Here is a 25693-nt window from a genome sequence, read left to right on the forward strand (position 1 = left end):
ATGCCAAGAAGCATCGCATCTGGCATCATTACTTAGCAGTTAAAGGTTTGTTTTGTTGATTCCCTGGGATATTGGGCATACGCTTAAATCTTGTCTGTGGGAAAGCAAATCAGTGAACAGCAGAAACACACACGCACACACACACACACACACACACTGCATAAATGGCAGTATGTTAAAACACTTGTGTAAGGAGAGTCAGGCTGACTCTAGTAGACAGAGATAGCTAATGTGCACTTGTATAATCTATGGTTATGACTTCAGAGGGATTCATGGACGTGTGCACCTCTGTCCAAATCTCTTTGGACACTTTCATTCAAGTACAATGCACGTAACAAAGTTCAATGTGGTGTCCAGTATCAGAGCTGGTCCATTCTTTTATACTTTGTAACCTCAGTTTTCCTATAAAACCACACCATCTCATTATTTTTTGAGGGCCTGATTCTTCTTGGGGACAGTTTCCAAAACGCCTGTGATAGGAAGAAGTTTCCCATCCTATATCTGAAGCCAAGAAAAAAATTCTACAGGAATCATTGTAATTCAAGAATAAACACTCTCTGCCAAACTGGAACAAGTTCTAACAGAGCAGGGCTTACAATCAATTCATTACATAAACTTCAGATAAGGGAGTGGCAAGAAGCTTTCCTGCCGCCAACCATGAAAAATAGTCAAGGGAAAACATAGCAGCCATTGCATCTCCTTTTAACGATCTACTCAATCTCAGTAGCATAAGGGCCCCAAAGGGCTTGATGGAAAACAGAAGAAATCAAAATCAGAAATCAAGCTGCTGTGCTGAGCCAGAATGTCATTTCTTTTAAAATCTTCAGGCACAGACAGCAGTTGCAGTTAAGTAGATAGCCTTAGGAAATAACTTCTTAGTGCAAGAAAGCAGGAGAAAAGTCATTTTATTTCCTCACATTCTTTTTGCAGTATGTGTTGCTTAAGTTACAAAACTGCAATGAAATATAAGAATAAAAGACAGTTCTGCGTAGCCAGAAAAATAAGTTAACAAGTGTATCTTGATCCCAAGCAGGGTCCCATATGTTTCCATGAACTGATGCTTTCTTTGTGCATCATGCCAATGAAACGCATGGACACTACTGCCCCATGACTGGTAGAGCCTCTGAGTAGAGCTCTCAGTAGAAGCTGAATGTGTAATGTAATTTGATGCTCTCTTTCATATCAAATCTGTCATACTTCAGTTCTTTGTCTTGGCTATACATTAACATTAATGGCCAGGACCCTAGTAACAGTTATTCCATGGGCTGTGCTAGAAAATACTGTTAAAATCTAGGTGTAGAGAAAGCACTGAATTGGATGTTCATCCAGTGGCTGCAGTGAGATGAACATACTGATTTCACTGGTCTACTTCTTCCCAAGTGAAAAGAGGTTTTGTGTGCAAACAATGCATAAAAGTATCAATAGGTGGGATGAGAAATGTGATCAGTGAAGTATCACTGCATGAACAGAATGTATTATGTACGTGAGAAGTGAACCCTAAAGTTTTTCCACTTGTATCATGTTTTTTCTTCATGCAAGAAGATACGTCTTTCAATTCTTTTTCACTATTACAAAAGTGTTCAAATGTGGCACTTAGAAGTGCAAATCATACTAAAACTTCCGTATAATTTGGTTAGCTACAAAATACCCTAAAAACCAAATTATTTAAGTTATGGAAAGAAACCGCGGTTAAGTTAGAAGAAAAGAATACAAGATACATTCTAGAAATAATTAAGCTGGTGATGTCTTCATTCTGTCTTTCCACTTCCTTCATGGCCTAGTTCAGGCCAGGGCAACAGACAGGGCTTAGCTTGATGCAAAGGAATTCTCCAGCTAAGTGCCCTAAGTCAGAGCTGAACAGTAGAAAAAAAAAAAATCATTCAAAGATCTAAGCAAACAAACAAACACAAAACCTCCAACAAATGCAATTTAAAAAAAAAAGAAAAGATAAAAGTTATAACCAGATTAGCTCAGGCTGAAGATCATCAGCAGTGAGCATCTTTGGAAGAAAGTAAGATCAGAATAAAAGTAAAATGGTAATTGCAGGGGCCTCAGTAAATGTTAAGCTACCTAAATAAGATAATACTTCATTTATGTTTAATTGAAGTCTACAGTCTTTATAGTTGCATCTTTTTTTTTTTTCCTAAAATGAAGGAATAAGGGAGAGAGGAGGAAGTTTAGCAACAATATAATTAACTATTTAGGGTAAATCCTCCCATCAGATTCACGAGACAGATTTCAGATAAGCAGCTCAAATGAAGGATTATCTTGCTAGCAATGCGGAAATGCTGATCAGCTTGATATTTCCATTCTGCAGGCTAGAGCTCATGCTGGCTATTCACTATTTTCTGCAAGGAGGTAAATCTCCACAAAGGTAGCAGGTCTGACCCAGAGGGGATTTTATTTTTAAGCCCCTGTCATGTGACAATCTTCTTGTCAGGTTTCAGGCAGAAATGAGATGTGAAATATAAATGATACTCTTAGCCCATTTGAGCAGGGTTATTAGGCAGATGAGTGCCCTAATGGTGTGATGGATGGGATGGAGCATATTGCATATGTGCTAGTATTGTATTTTAATGCAAACATTAGCATTTGCAAGCATTATAGGGATCTCAAGTTTTCTGGAAACATTAAGTTCAATTAAAAAATAATCATCTATGACTGAGACAACCCTCTTAGCATATGCTTCATGGCATTTTAAGACAAATGGAACTTATGTAACCAGTACACTTAAATTTCAAGGATAACAGTTCTTTCCATCATCATGAATCCATTGAAAAAGCAAAGAAAACTTGAGCCTTCCGATATGATTAGCAGTCTTGCATGCACCAGTCTCGACTGGTGTCTGGGCAACAAATATGACTAAATAAGGGAGATACTTCCATTCCCAGTGGAAAGGAGACATAACATTTTGTGGTGTATCATGCCTGTTTCTTACCCTGCCATTTTCAGTACAGAGGAGGGGCTGCTATCAATTACTGCCAGCCAGTATGCACTGCAGAATATTTCAGCATTTCTGTCTGTTTTTCTTTGCAGCCATATCTTCTGATGGCAATTATATTGGCATACCAGGTAGCCTGTTAAAGGATCAGAAATTTGAGCTGCAGTCTGAAACTACCTTGCAGGCAGCCTTTGAGAAACTAGTTTTTTTAGGAGATAGACATGCATGTCTGATGTTGATCTGTGTTAGGAAAGCAGTGCAAGCATGTGCAAGTAAGTTATTCTGTATAGCTAGGACACTGCAGCCTGAAAGTTGTGAAGCCAAGCTTTGATCAGAAAAGTGAGTATTTGCTAGCAAGACCTTATCATGCTTCAAGTTGATTCCTTCATTTACTGCAAACCAGACATTACAGGAAAACTGGAAGCCAATAGCCCCTACAGGGCAGGCAGTGTAGGCATCTTTTCTACAAGATCCTATAAAAAATTTACACAAACACAAATAGGGAGGTCTATCATAATATCACTCTGGCATCTCATGAGTAACAGAAGTTTAACATAAAATATTGTCCATCCTGACAAAAGAAGAAGTGCTGTAGTCATGCCTCAAATTTTCTCCATGTCACAGGTGCTCATAAGAGAAATACAACAGCAAAGTATTCTACCTTTCTTCAAACAGAAGACTGTTAATTTAAAAAACATCTTGTTAGCTGCAACTTTTGTTTTGTAGTGATAGAATGAATCTGTAAGAACAGAAAAAAAAAAGCGTTTTAAACTTGGACCTAGCCCTGCACTACCTTTAGTTATATAAAATCCCCCTAAAAAAATCCCCTAAACAAAAATTATTTTTCTTGAATGCATGCCTAAACAGATAAGCCTCACGGTGAGATTTCCAGCAAGTACTCAGGAGACTTAGATATGAAATTCCCCTCCAATAATAATAATAAAAAAGCCCTTTTTCTCTCCCAAAGCACTTAGATAAGATCACATGCAGACATAACATCATGCTCAGCTTATGTCTGTATGTTTAGCTCTGAAGTGCTCTTTTCACTTCTGAAGATGTTCAGTTCTGGGCTCCCAGGCACATGAGCTCAGTCTGAGTCGTACACTCTTGCAGACTGCTATTTCCCCATTCACAGACCAGCACTTAATGCATCATGGCTGATCTCAAGAACACCAGCAGGGTACCTCACTGGTGAATGAGAAGGATGCCAACACCGATGCACAATATAATCTGAAGCCCTACAAAGCAAACTCAACACTAGCATCTCCACACAGCTGTTGTCTTTCAGGAAGAAAAAGCTCAACATGCTCACAGAGAAAATTATAGCTATTGTATTTTTATTTTTGTATTTTGCTAGCTCTGGTTTCAGAGCTGGTAGAGGGTAGCCCCATTTCAAATGTATCTGAAAACACTTTTGCATGGCACTAAGGAGACCCACAATATGGAAAACAGCCAAATGACATAAAAAGCATAAATAAATCCAGTAGCTGTCTGGACCATATACACAGTAACAATGATCACTTGTATGCTCTCAGGCATATAACCACTTCCTAAACGTAGAAGCCAGATGAACAGGTAAATTGTTGATCAGCCCTCCAGCAGGAGAGTCACTGGGTGGGATAATTTGTATTACTATCCTTAACCTCTTAATCACTAACCACGCTACTGACAATGTGCACACCTGTAGATGCCTAGCTTCCTTCATGGAGAATAACAAAAAAAAAGTAACATATCAAGCAACTTTTCATTTTTCTTCTTGCAGTATGTATATACAGCCACTGAAAAGCAGTTGAGTCCCAGAGGCAGCCTATCTCCCCTGCAATGCCACCAGGAAAATTACAGCCTCCATGACCCTAAAGACAACAGCCTAAAAGGATTTTTGGTAAGCATCCAATGGCAAGATGGACTCCGTGATATTGTTTTCAGGCAAGAATTATTCCATAAAGAAAATGCCTTACTTGCAGGAATAGTTTAAAGTTCACAATGACAACAAAATACTGGATTATTTATTTATTTATTTCCCTTATGCTCACCACTATTATTTCAGGCAGCCTACAAGGCTCAACTTTACAGCAGCAACAGCTCTGGATACTATCCTTTTCTATCCTCATTCCTCCTACAGACAACTCTTAAGCTGTAAAAAGCCACTTCTCTAAACACTTATAAAGTAAAATTTATAGTGAACATTCAGAACAGTTTCAAACAATGTAGTCTGTTGCTTGCCTAAAATTCACTAGATTGTATGAGATTGTTGCAAAAAGTCTTACTTTCCATAGGTACAGCATATAAGAGGGGTGGGAAGCAAAGAGGAGAGCAATGCTCTCAAGTGACCTACCTCTGTAACTGCCTGGGGCTTGGCTGTGACTGCAAAGTTCCTGTTCAGTCACATTGGTGTTTGCAGTAAATCTAGTTCAGTTTGCTCTTGGGAAACAATTTGTACTTTGCAAAGGGAAAAAAAAAATTCAATAAACCTGTAAAGTACAAGGGCTATGCAAAGTCTTGTTTACTGTTTGGTAGCTGCTGGTTATTTCATTTATTCAATAACAGATGGAGCTTTCAAAGACCTAGATACTTCTTAGGTGCTACTTAATACTCTCAGCTTCTACTGAAATTAGTGGTATTATGGGATTGTTACCTTCAGGTGTTTAACTTAGGTAACCCAGTTCATCCTCTCTGACTTTAGACAGTGCCTCCCAGAGACAGAATTCTGTTCTGAGCACTCAAGTTTTTTGATTTGGAGAGAAAGCTGAATCCTTCGTTCTTTCTCCATTAACTATAAAGGGAGATGTTATTTTCTTACAGGATAAAACATGTCAGACAAGTGGCTGCATCACAACCTCCTTGTTGTTAAGATACAATAAGTAGTAATAAATAAATAAAGTAATAAATAAATAAAGGTAATACTGACTTTGAGCAAGAACACCAAAGAAGAGGTCTTGGCAGGTCACTTGCCTGAAAAGCAATAATTGTTCTCTAATGTCCTTGTCCAGACATATCATATGGTGAGGAAGGTAGTCCAAATAAGGGGCAAATACCAAAATATTTTCTTCAAGCTTAAAAAACAGAGGAAAGTTTGCTCAAGTCTACAGTAGTAAAGTTCTTTACCTCAGCTTCTCATCTTTCAATTCACTCCACTCTTTGTTGTTATACTGTGCATTTCCTTGGCAGAAGACAGTCTTTGGAACTATTTTAAAAGACTAGGAAAAAAGGGAATACCTTTGTTAATCAAATATGCTGCTTCACAAACACCAGTTTGATAATGAATTCACCAAGTTAAATTCACCAACTCTCTAAAGCAACTATTGAGAAAATAAGCAAATGGGGAAAAACAAACCAACCAACTTATTAAGAACAGCTATCTCATGCAAAGCCACTCAGGTAGAGCTTCTAGCCAGAAGATACTCATTAACAATATCTTAGATGACATCTTTGGAAAGTGGGTCCAAAACCTAAAGCGCTTTCTGCTGCTTTCTAGCCAATTCTCAGGAAACATGATATACATATGGCCTGCTGTTACCTACACAATAAAAGTGCATCAATTTTCAGTTTGCTGTCAGAAGACAATATACAGGAGATTGACACTCATCTTACAGGTCTGTGACTCTCGATTCTAAGGAATGAAGGGAATATATATGCTATGTATGGAGTGCAGATTTTACCTCTAGTTAGCATGTATTGAGATGGATGCTTCCAATTGCATATTCCTCTGATTAAACACTGTGACATTTCTGATACAAAGTTAGAGGACACTGAGGAATATTATTAACCAGTTCACTGCTTATGATTCTAGTGGTGACATAGGAAAACTTGACTAAATCTTTCTGCCTTAATAAAATTTACTTATTCACTAATGATTCACTGGAGGATTATATTTTTGATATGACTTCATGTTCTGTCTTTCCTGGCACATTTTGTTTATATTCTTCATTCTGTAGTTGAGCTATTTTCCAGCATAGTCTTTCATCGAGGCCAGCATCTTTTCACAAACTATGCTTCCTAGATATCATTTTTTCCAGCAGCCGTAGCTGATTTCCAAACAGCTCAAGGGAAGACATTGTGGATAATATTCCTCTTCCATGTAATACAGTTAACGCAGCTAAGGTAATTTATGTAATAGATGAAATCAGCACTGTACATCTTGCTTCTTTTCAACTAAACACTATGTGCACAAAAATGTATGAACTCAAACATAAGGTGGATTTTTCTAATAACTATGATAGAACATCCATTTTTTTCTGAAAGTTCACAATCTTCATTGTTTCTATAATATTCTTAAAGCATACTAGTCTTTCTATTATTACTGTCTCTGTTAACATTGGAGAGATGTGGATTTGATGGATGAACTATTAGATGGATTAGTGGTCTGGATGGCCACATTCTAAGAATTATAATCAATGTCTAACTGTCCAATAAAAACTATTCATGGGTAGTGTCCCTCAAGGGTCTGTACTGGGACAAATACTGTCTTCAATAATGACACGTCATGGGATTAAGTGCACCCTTAGCAAGATTATGGAGGACACCAAGCTGAGAGGTGCAGATGATATGCTGAATAGAAGGGATGCCACTCAAAGGGAAGTTGAGGGCCTTCAGAGGTGGGCCCATGTGAACCTCTTAGAGCTCAACAAGATCCTGTGCCTGGATCATGGCAATCACCAATAATAGTACAGACTGCGACTCTCTCAAACTTCTCCAGACTGATGAGTTCCAGGTCTCCCAGCCTTTTTTCATATGGGAGATGCTCCAGGCCCCTAATCATCTTTGTTGCACTCCACTGGATTCTTTCTAGGACATCCCTGCCTTTTTTGAACTGAGCAGCCCAAAACGGGACACAGTATTCCAGGTGTGGCATTCTGGATGCCCTGCCTCACCAGGGCAGAGTAAAGGGGAAGGATCACTTCCCTTGACCTTTTGAGTGCATGCTCTTTTGAGTGCACCCAAGGATACCACTGGTCTTCTTGGCCACAAGGGCATACTGCTAGTTCATGGCCAACCTGTTGCTCACCAGGACACCAAGATCCTTCTCTGCAAAGCTCCTTTGCTCCTCTCCAAAAGGTCAGCTCCTCACCTGTATTGATGCATGAAATTATTCCTCTCAAGGTATAGGACTCTACTCTTGCTCTTGCTGAACCTCATCAGGTTCCTCTCTGCCCAGCTTTCTAGCCTGTTGAGGTCCTGTCAAACAAGTCTTGTTGTTTACTGTGAGAGTGATTATATACTGGAACATGCTGCCCAGTGAAGTTGTGGGTATTCTATCACTGAAAATATTTAAAGACATGTTGGATGGGGGCAACCTGACATAGTGAAAGATGTCCCTGCCCAGAGAAGGGAGTTGTGATAATCTTTAAGGGCCCCTTCCAACCCAAACCATTCTATAATTTTTAATTCATTTACCAGTTTCCTTCATGGAATTTAATATATGTTAGAGCAACTTGTATACTACATTATTTGCAGAATTCTTCATACATCATTAGTATCTAGTGACAAGGAGCTTACAGATGACCTAGGCAGTTATGCCTTGTTCATACCGCTTTTGCTGACATTTCAGAGTTCATAGGTATCAATGAGTTCAGTGCTTTTTCCTTTTTTTTTCCCCCCAAAATGAAGACCCTGTTTCTGTTATTCCTGTTTGTACAGACAGGATCTCAGATCTCAATGACTAGATATGTCAGTGGGCCAGGTGCCAAGGTATCTTTGCCTCAAATTTGATTAGAAAAATATGGGGTTACACATTCAAACTATCACCCTTCTCTCTAGATAGTCACATTATTCTCCAGAACCTCACAGGACAAGTTTATGTTCACAGTAAATATATCGTATGTTGGATATTTTTTCCCTTCAGGAAAATATTTAAGCCACTGATCCCTATTAGTTTTCAGTGTGAATAGAATGCAAGACCCCCCCCCCCCCAAAAAAAAAACCAACAAAACAAAACACCACCAGCAAACTGAACATTCCTGACCATCTTCAGAGACAGAATAAAGCTGTGATACTGAGTGCTATCAAATACATTAAAAAACAAAAAACAAAAACACAGAAAACCAGATTACCAGATTAAAACCTTCTTAATAAAGATATTGGAATAAGTTATTTAAAGTTTTAGTGTAGTTTTTAAATGATGCAGTTTTTGATCAGCCACAATGTAGAAATATTACTGTCTGGTGCATTCAGGTTCTTTTTCTAAGATATCAAATACTTCAGTTTCTACTGTTTGCTTACTGTAGTCTGTGAGAGCTTTGCTACCCTCTTGTAGTTTCATACACTGACTGATTATTCATTACATCCCCTCACTTTAAGAGAATAACTCACAAGAAACATGCAGGAAAGAATTACTGGGAATTCCCATTCCCATAGCAAAAAAAGGAAGATTTAATTTGGATCATGGCTGGGAAAGTGAACGAATGGCTGTGTAGTGCTAAGCCACCTGCCAGGTTAAACCACAATGTGTGATATTCCATCTTCATCAATGCAAGATTAAATAGGAATTCTCTACAGACATTAGAGAATTGGCCATGACTTGAGCTGCAGGAGCAACCTGTGGTTTGAGAAACTCTGTGTTAGTTAGCCGAGAAAGCAACTGCTAGGAATTCAGCACCAGAGTCCATGCAGTTCAGAGAGAGTATTCAGGATTCAAAGTCTATTAAAATTAGTCTGCAATTAATCAACAGATGAAACTGAGGCCTTGTTCTTTTGGAGAAGAATCATTCCTGCTGCCTGATTCTCTCTGAAATAACAGTCAATTTTCAGATCTCTTAAGCAACTATTTGTCATACAGAGACTGTTCTGCTAAAATGGATGCATCTTAGCCAGAAAGGTAATGTGCACTGTGACCATGGAATAAAACAACAAACAGCAGCACTTGGAAGGCTGCCACTAAAGTTAGCCTCCCTCCACAACATACTTAACAGTACAACATACTTAACAGTGCATTAGAGAGTCTGGTATAATAATCATAAGCAAAAATGACATCTGATGAAAACTATTTTTTTATGGAATAAGTAGGATGACTGGCTGGAAAAAAAACATTTTTCTCTTTTAAAGGGAAGTGATTGAGTTCTGTGAGAAAGGGAAAGCATGCTTAATAAAAGACCCCAAAGCCTAGTCCAAAATCAGCTCCGCAGCATTATATGCTTCAGCTAAGCTGATACATTACCACAAATTCCTTCTGTTATTTCTCACACAAGTTGCTACTGTTAAATTTTTGTTTTTTCAAACTTGTTTTTAACACATTTTAATTTAGCGAGGGCTTATTCCAAGGAATGGTGTCACATCAACTAATGACATCAGGCTATCAAGTGTATGAAGCACATAGCAGATGTGCAAATGAATATTCTTTGCACGCCTCCAGGCAAATATTTTAAATGAGGCTTTGCTTTGTTCCTGCTCATACAGGAATACTGTCCTTACATCTCAGCTTTGTGGCAAGGCCAGCAGCATGCGACCAAAGTGGCTGTGCTGCTCATTGCCAGCTCTGTAGGCCACGGGTGTGTACACATGTTCTCCCCCACCCTTGGATCAATCTCCAAATTGTGATCTGGATATGGGTCCTCCTCTACCACTTCCATCCAGCTCCAGGGGCTGACTAACAAGATAGCACTGAATGGGGACTGCCTTCATGCTGGTCAGAAGTGAAGGAAGATGCAGACAAGCAAGCACCAAAAAGGCTGTACGAGAAAATGAAACTTTCCAACTGCCATCACTAGCTGCTGCACTGGATTGTCAAATGCAGCAAGACTGTGATTTATCTGATTTATGACACTCATTTTTGCATCTGTAGGAAAGACAGAGCTTACTCCTATTAAGAGCCAAAACCACTCAGAGGATACCTTGCTTTTCTCTCAATTCACTTTGAATCAGTCCCTAAGTACGTGTTAAGATGAAGGAGGGGAACATGAACAGAGCACACAGCTGCGCTTGTACCTCACAGCCTGTAGCCAGCTCACAACAAGCCTTTTGTCTGTGAGGGCTGTTGGAAGGCTGCAAATGCTGGTGGCCCTGAAAACTCCTGCAGCAATGCCACTTGGACTCCAATTGCTAATACAACATCATGCCATGTGTATACCATTCATCTTGCTCTCATGCCAGCTTCATGGCTGTACCAAGATAAGCAGGGTGCTACAGACCTTCCCCAGATGAAGGTCTGGATTTTATTCAGCTATATGGAACGTGCACATAAGATCAGATCATGAGTAAAATGCCACAGCCATTAAAAAGCTCTGTGGAACTCTGAATGCTGAAGGGCATGCAGATGACTCACTGTACTCGGCTAAAACACAAGACATCTGCTTCAAGATGTTTTCTGACAGTTCATGTGGAAATAACAGGCCAGCGATTCTCTCCTGCTCCACTAGGCCTGGCACCAGCAGGCTGGAAAACTGCAGTAGGCTGTCTTCCGTGCTTCCCTTGGAATGGAGGCTGCTGCTGTTTGGCTACCAAAGGAGAGCAGAAGCACAGAGCTAGCTCCAGCAGCCCTTGCAGCTGCCCAACACTTGTCTGCAATGCTCCAACCATGCCCATGGCCCTACTGCTCCCCCAATGGGAGCATCAAGGGAATGCAGAGCCATTTCCATTGCCTGCCTCTGCCCTGAGCCTCGCTGCAGAAGGCTGTTGGTCACATCTCGGTAAGAGGCTACGCTTGCTTCCTGCCCAGTTCTTGTCTTGTGATCACAAAGTGTTGTGACATCACAGTTTAGCACAGCAATGGCTGCAATGGTTCCAGGAACACTGCAATACCAACTGAAATTATGAAGGCGATAATTTCCTCTGACAATAGAAAATAAAACACTTTCAAAACAAAAATAAAATAAAATAAACACTTTAAAAATAAAACTAGCAATTTGCTGAAGCTTGTGTCTAAAACCCGGCACTGAGCACACAGCCTTCGTGACACAACTTGACTTCAAAGACAGCATTATCATATAAAAGACACCGATATGCACCACTGTACAAACATTATGAACAACAAAGCAGTCACAGCCTTCCATGGTTCTACCTTAAGAAATGCATGCCATCATATTTTCTCTCTTCTTTTAAAGGGGCAGGCTTAATTGTGCTGCTTTGAGAAGACAGCATTTCAGCTACAAATGAGATCTCAGAACTATTTCCTGTTAAAAATAAACTTTAACGAAAAGTACCAGATGCTGCCTTGGAACATACTGTGGAGCTTTTATGCAATGAGTGCATCCATCCAGCCAAAAGAGTGACTGCTTCAAACAAACTACTGCCTTTTCAGTGCTGAGGAAAAAAAAAAAAAAAGAGAGGGGAGGACAGAAAGGTAAAATACCAGGAGGCATTGGACAAAAAAAGAAAAAAACAAACAAAAAACAAGACCTATGTTGGGGTGGCGGAACTCAGCAAATAATTTTTCATCATAACACATCAAGAAGGAAGCAACTTTTTATATGAATGAAAATGCAAAGTTTATGAGGCAGAGACCCATCTCATCTTATGCTAACTTATTTCTACCTGCAAGGTTTGGGAACGTTACAATTTTGCTGAAATTTTAGCCTTACAGAAGCTTTTAAGGAGATGCTAGTACCTAGTGAAACACTGGGGAATGAAAAATTAGCTTGCGTTTAAGTGTTTTCTTTAGTTGTCCTATTCCTTATATAAATGTGTGCTAAATGAGACTTACTTTAAAATCTTCAGCTTCCTGACTTATCATTTTAGTAACCTCTGTCTTCAAAGAGTTAATACATCTAGAGTGCACATAGAACTTTTTACAAGTAAATCTTCATATGCTTTACTATGCTTTACTAACACTCTACCTAGATTTTACAACAGGCTTATGGAACAGTACAGTATTGAGAATTATGTGCATTTTACAGAAAATGTAACTGAGCCAACAAAAATAGGCTACCAAGTGTCATAAATTCTTACATTTTTTGTTGGAAGGTGGGCAACACATCTGTTTGCTACACAATAGATGAGCATCTCAAATCACAAGATGTACAGTTATTTAGTCACTGATATATAAGAAAGTACTAGGACATTTACTGCATGTGCCCACCATGAGTTTCTTCATAAGATGAAGAACAGACCTATAGTGTGTTTTATCATCTCAGGCCTTACTGGCTTCTATTCCTGAAGGAAGACCTTTGCACCGTGGCTCAACTATCTCAGGGCTCATGCTTGCCCACAGCGCAGCCCTAACACACAATTAGGAACCATGTAATTAGTATTTCCCAAACACAAGTGGAAGAGAATTGGAAAATTTTGCAATTTTAGAGTTTCTTATTGAGAATAAAATATAATATTTCCAACAAATGAAGTAGAACTGATGAAGCAACACACAAACTTCTAGGAATATGGAAGTGGAAAGGAGAAAACCTAAACACTCTTCTGTTCTGTCTATTTCGTAGTCAATTCTGCAGTTGTTCTTCTTCTCTTATGCATAGGTCAGGCATGGTTTACACCGATACCTACAGTACCCATACTTAAATACTCCTGAAAAAGCACTCTCCAGTACAGTTTTCTGAGCCAGCAGTGCTCAATAAGAACAGAATTTTAATTATGCTTTGATTTAGTCTAACATCTAAACCATTGTAAGGTTTGCTAAGAATTGATCTCAAATACTTTTTCCTGCCAAAATCTAGTTCAGCGCTTTATGATTTTCTATCAAGAGCAGCATACTGAAAAAAGAAAGAAGAGTTTACTTTTTTGTATTGCTTTAATTGTTACGGTCACTAACCTACACTGTTAGCAGAAGAAAAAAAAACAAAGACCTCAGGAACTCACGTGGTTGTCAAGCCAATAAAATGTGCTTTTTAAAGAAAAAATAGAAAACAAATTAACATGAAAAAGACTTCATTTTTCCTCAACTGTGCATATTTTATTCCCAGTGAAGATGATGGCTTTTGCAAAGCTTGTTATCTTATGAGATATTCTTTTTTACTTTTTCAGGCAAGGAGTAAAAGTGCAAACACCTCTTAACATTGAGTCTCTTCGATCTCCACCAGATTAAAAATCTGCATCCTCTAAAAAACATCCACATTGCTATTTACCTTCAAAAATAAAAACTGCTTGCCTCAGTTGTAAATAAGAAATGCTTGAAGGGGACCAAAATACCTCCAGATCTGAAGATTTATTTTCTTTCATATTTTTGACCAATCACAAGAGCAGAAAAAAAGCCACTCTGTCTCTTTGATATGCTCTTACGTAATTTGGCACAGGGCATAAGTAAATCAGCTGGCTGGCAGTGCCTGAACAAGACACTGAAATAGTAGCTTCACTCATTATATAATATCTTCCAGCCTTCCCTTTATAATTCAATACATAGCCATAACAAGAGATGAATCTTTAATGTCGCTACAATTTGGTTAAGGTAAATCATTTACTGAGAAAGAATTTATTTCATGAGAAACTGTCATGCCTGGAGTTTGAGGACAGCTTTTTTTTTTTTTGAGTTTTTATTGCCAACTGTTGTATTATTCATTGACAGAATTTATTAGTAAAATAGTGTTCTATTAACACATACATTGCACCAGATCAGTGTATGCTATAGTGCTCAAACTTCTGATTATCTCTTCAAGACGGGATTTGTCATAAAAGATATCCATTTGACCTTGTATATTTCTTTTTGGCTTGTTTCTTTGTCTCAATGTGATCAGTAAGGATAGAAAAGATAAAATTTACTGTCACAGATCAGCTTTGTAATACTTTAACAAGGCTTCTTTCCCGTTAAGATCATAAACATTTTTTCTCTTTAAACTAAATTCCTTGCCACCAGTACTTGGCAAAGAGTTTTTGCCAGCAATAGGAAATGTTTCCTTTCTTCGCTCTTACATTCACATTAGAATTTATTACTCTGAGGAAAGAGATAGTCCAGGTATTTCCACCATCACCATTTTCTCCTCTGAACTTTCTTTAGCTTTGCTAAAATCCAGACAGCCTTTTGAGAATAGGCACTGCAAATAAACCTTGCTTTCGTCAGAGAGCTTGCTCAAGCTTTCTGTGCAGGCTGCCCTTGAGATGACCACAACGTTGGTTTTCAATAGATGCTTTCATGCGAGGCAGGAGCTGTGTGTACCAGAAGGCTGTTTGTCTCAAGGTAGGGATGAATTTATATGCTATGCTGAGGCATCTAGTTTTGTCAGGAATTTCTAATGTTTGATTAACTTCCTACATTTTGTGTAATTCAAACACCAAGTAGAAGGTTTTTTAAGAAAAGCTTGTTAAGAGATAAATGTACATATTACTATATTTTTTCTATAAAACATCTCTTCTGACAGATTTTCAGAAAAACATTTCATTCCATTTCTCCTATAATCATGAGTATGGATTACAAAGTTTGGATTGTAGTTTGTACTAGAAATAGTTTTTCTGCTTGTGATCTGTTTCAGGAGCACTTAAAAACACGTCTGCCTAAGAACAGAGTTTGTTCTTTTGCTGGAAGAGCTCTCCACCTGAGAAGCAGCAAGAGTTTAAGTTTTGTGGTACTTTTTAATTTGTTTTTGAACTATATTCTTCATGTTCAGTCACTTGGTTTTACCAAGTAACGTTGTTAACTGGAGGTATGTCAAGATAGCTAATGCACAACTCATTCTTTCCATCACGCTTTTATCAACAGATTTAAATATTAAGCAACTAATAGGAACCAGCTAGGTTCAGATAAGAGTACAGCAGTTTTGAGATGGTAATACCATTTGGAGATTTTTCCATTAAGCACCACTGTGCTAACATGTATTACATAATCTGAATATCAGGAGACATTTAGAGAGCATACAGTAATCAAAGCAATTGTGAAACTTGCTCTTAACGGTCACTCTTCCCAAGACTTTTTCCAAAGCACACCTGATCCGGCACTAGGTAGCCAGGACCAAGATATGATGCTTAGTGAAGAAGAACAACTCCACCCTTCTGGAAAAAGCTGGAAGCTACTGAAAAGCCAAGGCTGGAGATCTGCCAGCCTCTCACCAAGTCTCAGTTCTCAAAGCTCTCCTCAAAGGTATTTCTATCATGACATTTACAACATTTTTTTTTTTAAACTTTGTTTATTTAACAATCTCGCCAAGTCTAGGTTTGAGAGCAGTCAACAATTCCAGGGGATTTCTTAATTGAAGAAAAGGCCATTTCTACTTTTAACTTGTCCAACAGGTTTAAACAAACTCTAGCTCACGCTGATTCCACAAAGAATCTTTGTTACCCACAGATTCCTCCCCCCCCATTATACTACTTTCAATTTGCAATTACTTTCCCCCCCCTCTGTGAATGATTTAGTTACTAAGAAGTGTAAATTGGTATGATTTCACAAGCTCAGAATTAGTGATTTCCCTCCTACCACCAGATACACTGGGCATCCCATTATTCATTATTTCTCAAATCAAACTTTTCACAATTACATATACATAGAGAGTGAGCCAGAGACCTCAGAAATATATGGATTTTAAAAGGAGCAGAATTAAATTTTTCATTAAGAAAAAAAGTTTTGGTATTTACTTTTTGGAGAACTGAAGTCAGGCTCTTTACCTACAGATTTCTAGAAAAGGGAAAGAGTTATAAAAATCTGTATAGAAACAACATAAGTTGAGAATTCTTGTGAGATCAAAAGATATTTTCAGGTAATTTTTGTTCAAAATAATTCAGCCAAATGGCCTGAGATAAGCCTGAAGAATAAAATTATGTTCTAACAACTCTGAGGAAAGTTCATCCTTTCAGCAAATTCAGGAAAAAAGAGTAAGAGGTCTAAAGCAGTGTTTAAAGCACAAAGTTAGCTGGAATCTGGACTGTAAAATTACCTTTAATTATTTATTCATTTTTGTGCCAAGGCTGCTCCCATGCTGATCATGTGAATAGAATACACTCTTCATTTGGACTCCCATTACTAAGAAGCCTCACTTAAAACATAATTGAATGGCTTTTTTTGTCAGCAGTTCTACTAGATGCAACATGGACTCCAAGTGGTTCTGCAGTGTAGGTAGGCAGTTTGTGAAAAAACACTTCTGTGCACTCTTAATGGAGAAAAAGAGATATCCTCCCTTCAAAATCTTCCCTGCCCTGTACTTTTAGAATGGAGACATGGGGGGGAAGCCATCCAAGTTCCAACTGACTGTATGGGCTGTGGAAATGTGTGTCACTTTGTAGCTTCCACTGCAGTGATATGTATGACTCATAGTAAACCCACCTAAATCTCATTACTAGAATCCACAAATTGAAGTATCTCTGCTCAGCTGGGGATTTCTTTTTTCTTCCTGCAACACCACACTGAGAAAATACCATTGATTGATTCACTGATTTATTCACGATGTTCATTTATTCAACAGTGAATTTCAGAACTCTGTGGATAATGTCTCCTTGAATTTCTTGTTAGATTTTTTTTAACATTAATATTTTTAAAATGAATATATATATAATAATTATTCAGCAGATAATTCATCTATCATACTTAATGGTATTTTAAATAAGTATTTTAAAAATGCACACATTATTTTTTTATTCAGATGATTAACTATCATTTTTATTACTCTGTAAATGCTGCATTTCTAAAATCAAGTCTCGATTTCTTTGAATTCTTTCCAATCACTGCTTAAAAATGAGAAATTCCCAAGTAGATTCCTGCAAGTAAAACTGCTTGCTTGGGCATTTGGAAATGTAAACAGGGCTCAAATACTAAGTACTTTTTTTTTAAAGTATTCAAATAAATGTCTGTGGAAATCTATGTTTGTCATGCCATCAAAAAATATTAAAGTCATATCAGAAGGCTTAAGGAAGAAGTGTTTCTGCACCAGTGCACTGAAGCTCATGTGTCTAAAGGGAGCATCTTTCTCATGTCTAGAACATTTTCTCTGTCTTCAACTGTTAAACTACACTTCTCCCTGCAATGGAAAACAAAACACAAAACCAACAAGACCACAACAACTCAAACCACTTGCTTTCTTGACACTTAAGGGAACAGCCCATTGGGAATAGGGAAGCTAGGGGTGGTGACAAAGGTTGGAGGATTCAGCTTTTTCACTGGCTGCAACTGGCCAAAGAGCATCAGTAGCCATGAAGAATTTCTGAGTGATTTTGAGACTATGCCTTATAAAATGGGAAGTGTGCTGGCAACATTGTGTTTTGCATTAATTGGATCTCTATTAATTTGGCTAGTGGTGCAAATCTTGGAGAGCTATAAGTAGCCTGTGTTTTCTGTCCAGGAATGACATTAGTTACTGTTATTTCCACATTTATGTATATTACCATAATCCTTCTGAACATTTGTTGACAAAAAAATATACTGTGAGACAGTATAATCTGCACAGAAGCATTTCCCTATCCCGCTGTTCATATATCAAACAGCAGTCTAGTTATATGAAAACCCTGACTAGACCAGATTTAAACAAAAAACCCAAACCAACTAAATAAAAATTCAAACCACACAAATATTTCAGTTCATAAAATGCTCCTAACACATGAAGCCACTTCTTGTCTCTTAAGAAGCACTGATTAGTGTCCACTGAAATGCACTGTAATATTCTTGTAGCCTTTGAAGGTTAACTGTGAATAAACTCAACAGATATACAAGTAATATTGAAGATGAGTTATTCAGTGGTATTCTGCATAAACAAGTCAGCTTCTCCATCTTTATGGCTCTGCTACACTACGAGTAAACCAGATTTTTAAAAAAAATTTGGTGATATTTCAGTCTCATCACATTCATGCAATTTCATGCATGTCTTGTTCTTAGTTTCGCTTTTTATTCTGATCTTGATCACATTTCCTGCTGCTATATGAACACCTGCCTCTCCAGTTTATTCCACACCCTCTGACCCTGGCAGACAACTAGGTAATCACCAAGGCAGGGACCCAGGGATTGCTGGCACACCCATCTCCTGCATGCTACACTCTGAAGTTAAATCTTATCCCAGCTCTGAGATTCTCCTCAAACATGTATTAACAAAACTGGACTGCAGTGATACTTCAAAGCAGTGTTTTTTGTTGTTGTGTTTTGTTTTTGACTGTTTTTAAAAGGAAATTTCCTTGGTGTCTATCACAAATCATTTTTTTTTATCTCACTCTATTACTAATTTTCCACAACTCAATATCTTTTCTGCAACACATAGGTTTGAATAATGTTTTGTTTTCACTGCTTGTAATGCCAGATATTTGAAGACCTGAACTGACAAGCAATGTGCTTTGGCAATGATACTGAAGGCAACTCCCAGGTCCATTCCAAAAGGAAAATCAGCATTTGCACTACAGACTAAGTAGGTAATGGTCAACAGAAAGCACACTTCTTTCATGTGATTTATGCTTTTTTTTTTTTGTTTGTTTTTTTAAACTTGTTGGCAGTGGAGAAATAATGAGAAACAGCAATTTTCTTTCTCTTTCTTCCCCAGGAACTGTAGTACTGTCCAGCTAAGTTTGACAGCATCACCTGATCACGACCTGTCCTTTCAGACAAGATTTATTAAACACCATAAATTAATTAAATGATGGACATCACTGAGAACATAAAGCATTGTTTGTCCCCCAGGCAATGCCTTACACAAAAGCTTAAAGAACAGTAAAGCAAAAGCAAAGTACAGCACAGAGCAGCTTGTGGCTAGAGTTCAGAAACTTGAGTGCTAATAAAGCTGGCTCACAAAAACTTGCCCATTGTACAATTAATGAATATACCCATGTTATGGTATAGCAGTGTACAATTAACAAATATACAGATGTTAAGACATAACAGAGAGCTTGGCTATGATGTTATTACACCAAAACAGGGAACAGAAATGATAGATACACTCACCCGTAACCTGGGCTCACATAGGAAACTCCAGTGTAGTGGATTTCCAGAAGAGATCCTTCCCCACTGGTGGTCAGCTCTTAAATGGGTCTAGGAGAGGTGGAGCCAGGCTCCACCCCTTCCGGCAGCACAGGAGAATTGCCTTCACCTGTGCTCCCATGGCTGACTCACTGCTCGCCTCAGGTGATCAATTAGAGGTTCAGGCCATAATTCAGCAGTCCCCATACACTCTTGTACTACCTAACGCTTTGTCTAGTCAGCACTCTTGTAAGCTTACATCACGTATTTTCTGAGCTAAGAAGGAAAATATTTTATTTTTCCAATGATGTTTCATTTACTAGGTTTAAAAGAAGTCTAGAAAACAAAACAAATAATTGAAAACTAGCACTCAGATTGTCAAGTGAACTTATCTAAATAAGAGAGCTGTTTCATAGAAGAATAATAAAAAAGAGTGATCCAGTCCCAGGGTGTTTTCTATACACAAAAACATGTGGTGCAGCAACAACCTAGTTCATAACTAAACACAGGTGCCTGGGCACCTGAAACTGCAAAAGAGACAGATGCTTAGAGGAGAGGCACATCTTGTTAGCCAAGACAAAACGCAAGGCTATTGTCAGGGCTCAAGCTAACTTACTTGCTATGCTGTGTTTCACTTTGCCTTCTGATTATACTTGATTTTTAAGTGACATCAAAAATCATTTGGCTATCTGTTACATTTAGTGACTATTTGCAACTTAGACATCCCAGGAAATGCACTGTATATCTTCTGGTTTCACAGCACCTTATCCTCTTTTGCTCTGTAATTACAGAGCTCCTTGTTAAGAGCAAGTAAAACCCTGAAGCTTGCTAGAAATTCAGCATTCAGAAAGTCATAAGGCTCCTTCGTAACAGCATTTGGTTCAGGTGTGGGGGACAATGACTTGCTGAATAATGAAATTTCATGGCAGCTTGCAGATTGAACTAAACTAAATAATTCAACACTGGATTTCTGGGAAGTGCTTTAATAGTTGAGCTCTTTATTGTTTATTTCTTTTAAAATAGGCTGGCCCCATGAATGAATAAACAGCATTTCTTTCAGATACATACTGTTTCTCTAGTGCAGGTGTGCTGCCTAAGAAGTATAAATTCACAAGGCAAAGAAAAATGTTATAATACAATAACATTTCCTACGTCAAAACATCCTCTTAATTCCAATTCTTCAGTGAATGCAAGTTCTAGACTTAATATGGAGGGGTGGCATCACTAGCTATAGCAGTGTTACAGTACTCTCCTTCCTAATACAGTACTCTGAACTCCACCATATCCATTTACTGAGTCTTTTAAAACCTGAGCTTGGAAAAGAAATGCCTCATCATCTAAACACACCATTTTCATTATGTATAAAAAGTATGTATAAAAAGTTCAGAGAAGCTGTTAGTGGAGGCAGTTGGCAAGAGTCCTGTCTGTGAGGCAATAAAAGGCCTTTCCCTAAGTGCATTTTGTGTGTTTTAGAAGAAGTTTGTTTTTTATGACACTGTCTTCAAAACAAGCATATGGTTATGTGCCTTCATTACAGGGTTATCCCAAGCTCCACTTCCAGACATATTACAACAAGATACTTTGAGGCTGTTGTAGATTTCTTACTACAGTTCAAGCCCGAGATAACAATACAAATAAATAAATGAGGAAAAAAAAAAAGAGATACTAATAAATACCAAGATGAAGGGAATTTTTCACCTTAAAATATCACTTGCTTATCATCTGAAATAAAGATTGGCCCTGAAGACATGCACACCACAGTTTGTATCACATCAGTTTAGTCCTAAATTTCAATCTTAATCTTTCATCTATACACACTTCAGTCACCTAGGAACACACACAGCCTCTCCTAGGAAGGCTGAGTTTGAGGTTTAAAGCCCAAAGACAGCAGAAAAAAGGCTAGAGGCGAGGGATGGCAACCAATCCCAGTATTAGGCCTTCTCCCCAGTGAGAAGTAGCTGGTTCTGGCATATTTAAGTGACATGGGTGCCATGCCAGTCAGGAAATTGAAGAGTAGAGATCACGTTCATGAGATGGTGCACACAGAACTCTGAAGAAATCTGGGGTGTACAAGTGAGGTGCTAGAACAGTGCTGGAAGGATGTTTTGGTCTAGGAGCACTTGCAAGGAAAGAAGTGGGATGACATTTCCAGAGAAAAATTTTTCCCTCCATTACTTGGAACCATGGTAAAAAAAGGAAACCTAACTGAACAATCGAGTGCTTTGTTTATATATCAGGCTGAAACAGCTTATTTTTTTTAAAAAAGTCAGCTTTCTCCCTCAGATTTGTCCTATCAATTATTTATCTCGTGGCTTTTCTCACACATTCTCAAGTTGAGCTCACCCATTTACGTGAGGGCTTTTGACACAAAGCCTGGATCTCATTGATCTCTTGGATAAGATTCAGACTGAGAAAAAGCAATGCAAGAATTTACCCTTTAACCTTCAGCTTACAGAGTGTTAGGAAAAACAAAAACGTCTTTTCACAGGAAAATACAGTGATCAATATTGCATCATCATGCTCTAGATTTCTGGTGGAGATGCATTTACAAGTTTTATTTTATGAAAGCAGCTCATTTTCAAAGTTTTTTTTTTTTAACTTGCTGTTACAGGCCACTGGGAACGAACGTGCAAGTAAAGGGGTGTAGCTGGGACTTGCACATACTTCAACTACAGTGCCTAGCAAAGGCAGAATTTTGATCCTTCTGTTTCTGAGAAGTTCTACAGAAGTTCACCACCCCTTCTCCAAAACTAAGTCTCCAATACAAACATTCTCACACTTCATCTTCTTGAGGTTTTACCATGCTTTACTTCAAAGGTCAGCACAAATCAAAGACTATCATATTGGAGAAAGCAGAGCCCATCTGGGTAAAAGAACAAAGTCTGATTTGACCCACTCTCATCACAGGATGCTGTCTTACACTGAAGGAAAAAAAAATATACATTGTGTGTATGTGTACGCACACACACAATATATATATATATATTGTAAGAAGTTGTGATGAATTAGCTGATTTAGAAACACCTCTCACAGTAGAGGTACTGAAATCTTTTTATACTGTAGTAAATGGCACTGAGAAGATCCTTTCAATTTGTTAGTTTTTGATCTACTGATGAATGTTTGCCATATGATCAGCCTGCATTTACCTTTTTTTTCTATTTCTTTTCTTAAATTATTTGCACAGCACCAAGCCAAAAGAGGCGACAGCACAGCTGAATTTGGGTAGTCACACCCTTTTCACTGCTGCTATCTAGCACAATGATCCCAAGGCTTTCTGATGATGTTATTTTGTGATGCTCTAAAATCTTTCAGCTCTGCCATGCTTGTTGCCACTTTCATTCCATCAAAAAAAAAAACCACAAAAACAACAACAACAAAAAAAACCCCATCAACAAACAAACCCAACCCAAACAAGCAAACTCTGAAAAAACAATCTTCATCAATAAAACAACAGTACAAGAAAGTACCTAATAATGAGTAACTTAAGTGACAACCTTGAAGGTCAGAAAACTATTAATTCCCTTTTTTTCCTCCCCAGAGTGGTTAAATTTGTTATTTCTTACTACTAAGTTAAATCAGCAAAAGGACCTTAAAAATAGAAGAAAAAACCCATATTCCTCATACACACAGGAGTACTGCTGCAACTCATAGAGGACAATGGCATAATGAATCACTAGCAGACCGAAGTATATTCTTAAGGTTACAGTTAATTCAGTTATTGTAACCTAAATCTTGATGAACTGGACTGTTCCCATACCAACTGACAGCCAGGGTCTGCGATGATTGCCCATCCCAATTTTTTGAGGCCAAACAAAAAGAATAGATGGCAAAATAGAATGCAGCTGCAGTCAAACTACACTATTTTAGGATGATCTTGGTCATTTCCACAGACAGTAAGGAACGTGCTAATTGCAGTGATGACATTAAAAGGGGATTAAAAATGTTTAAGGAATTGCCGAGTGTTGTGCCAAAAGAGGTAAATAAGGTAACGCATTATCAGAAACTACCACAAAAATACCACCTACTCAGAGTACATAAGAAATCAAAGGTGATTTCTGAAACATCTATCACTATCCTGAATTCCTCACACAGACATCAAACACATTCTCCTCACAAACAGCAAATACTCCCCAAATTATTTGTTTTGCTTTGTCCAATTGCCAGAGCAGAGGAGATGGGGGATGTTTAATTGAGAACTACAATTTGACATTTGGAAGGTCCTTGTGTAGTGACTGAAGAATTTCAAAATATACTGAAAGTTTCGTGGAAGAAAGTTAATGTCTGAGCTTGTCCACAAGAAAATTTGGCCACTTGTTTTTTTTCCTGGGCAGCATGAGACAGTATCAGTTTCTTGATGGAAAATTTTTAAAGAGTTTTTTAATTCTGACCATGGTTACAATAAGGTTTCTCAGTAGGCTCCAATCTTAAAAGAGAGCCATCCCAAAATAACTGTCAAGGCAATCATGGCAAAGGCAGAAGTAGGTTTGACACTCATCTATGTTAGTTTTGGCAGGATTTAAATCAATTCCTTCTGCATCTCTCTGCGTACACTAACAACCACAAGTACTGGCTATTTTTAAGCATGAGAAAAGAAGCAGGAGAGTGGAAGCAGACATAGCTTTGGAGCAAAAAGACTGACCTGACCTATATAGTAATAGCTTGTGCTTGTAGCACTAGATGCCACTGTTACAGTCATGATGTTTTAGCCAAGATAGCAACTTCAATGTTATTTTATGTTATGACTTTCACATATTAGTAATGATAATAACATTATACAGAGCACTGAAGAAAGTCAATTCATCCAGATCTTATTTTACTAACTGGTAAAAAAAGAAAAAAATTATCTCACAGAACATCATTTGAATCAGAACTGAACAAGATCTGAAGATAAAGACTTAAAAGTCTCTACTTGAGGGAAAAACTTCAGTAAACCAAAGCTCATGAGAAGGGAAAAAAAGAACAGTGTTCAGGGCAAAACTTACATAACTGAAAATTGTCAAAAAATATCAAAACTAATAATGGAAAAAGACTATCTACCATCAATTTCAGCTCTGCAAATCAGAGATTTTCCCTCAACAGCAGTTCCTTAACCTCAGTTCATTTATTTGTCACAAAACATCAATACCTCCCAAGCTGCAAAGATATTTCACATGTACTCCTCCATCCCAAAACCAAACCCAAGTAAAAATTTAATTAGCTCCTTCACAGATGCACTCCTGAGAAAGAAAAACATCTGAGAAGACAGATCCCAAACCTCAGCAAATCTGAGTTCCTAGCACAGGACACTCAAGTACCAAGCCCCCATGCTCTGTAAGTGGCTGCTGCTCATTTTCTTTTCTTTGAAGAAGAGGTATTCAGAGCCTAAACCACTACATCATTTACAAATCACTGTCTTTCCTCAGAATTCGTGTTGCAAGAGTGAATGAAACAATTTGAAGAACTGTTTCAGAAAACTGAATCAAAAATGAATCTTAACCATACACGTGAACCCTTTTTCTCCTCCAGGCTATGAGGACCCAGGAGAATTTGACATGTGAATCCTATCAAAACTATTTTCAGGACTACAGTTGTGTTCTCTTCACCTCCAACTCCTACACAGTTTAGCTTACTTCTTTGTGTCAGTGCAGGCTTCAATTGGAGATTCTTGCAGGCCTGCTTTCAAGTGAAAATTACCATACGAGAAACTGAGTTGCTATCTTAAAGCAAATAGTGAGTATTAAGTAGCACTAGAAACAAATATTTGTGGCTATGACGTCTGTTCTGATTCAGAGTCATCACCTGACTAGCCTACGTGTTATAGACCAAATAGAAGCAGGATACAGCCATCACTGTAAAGCAGCAACTTCAAATGTGGGGTTGTAACACTATGACGTGATGGAAAATTACAGCAATAATAGTGAGGTGGCAAAGTCTTTAGCTACAGGAAATGAGGACAAGTCCAAATGCAACAGCTACAGGTACAGAAATGAAGGAAAAGTACTGCTTACCTTTGGAAGGTCTCAGGTAGGTAGGGATCTCCAGCA

At 38.1% G+C, this 25693-nt stretch overlaps 2 long non-coding RNA genes across 4 annotated transcripts; one reads left to right on the forward strand and one right to left on the reverse strand.

Moving 5' to 3' along the window:
• Nucleotides 1–360: 360 nt before the first annotated feature.
• Nucleotides 361–25693, reverse strand: LOC116216446. 3 transcript variants are annotated; one of them, XR_004159192.1, is made up of 5 exons: nt 19656–19770; nt 6047–6138; nt 5277–5380; nt 2939–3680; nt 361–1853 (listed from the first exon to the last, which is right to left on the reverse strand). It is a non-coding gene; the product is annotated as an uncharacterized LOC116216446 (long non-coding RNA). The 3 variants fall into 3 exon arrangements; XR_004159190.1 differs by lacking the exon at nt 19656–19770 and adding an exon at nt 25658–25693 and having other exon boundaries at nt 362–1853; XR_004159191.1 differs by lacking the exon at nt 19656–19770 and adding an exon at nt 25658–25693 and having other exon boundaries at nt 405–1853; nt 3603–3680.
• LOC104910177 lies at nt 14901–19642 on the forward strand. Its single transcript, XR_792873.2, has 4 exons — nt 14901–14990; nt 15283–15887; nt 19021–19129; nt 19258–19642. It is a non-coding gene; the product is annotated as an uncharacterized LOC104910177 (long non-coding RNA).

Source organism: Meleagris gallopavo, chromosome 3, assembly GCF_000146605.3.
Source record: "Meleagris gallopavo isolate NT-WF06-2002-E0010 breed Aviagen turkey brand Nicholas breeding stock chromosome 3, Turkey_5.1, whole genome shotgun sequence".
Taxonomy (NCBI): Eukaryota; Metazoa; Chordata; class Aves; order Galliformes; family Phasianidae; genus Meleagris; species Meleagris gallopavo.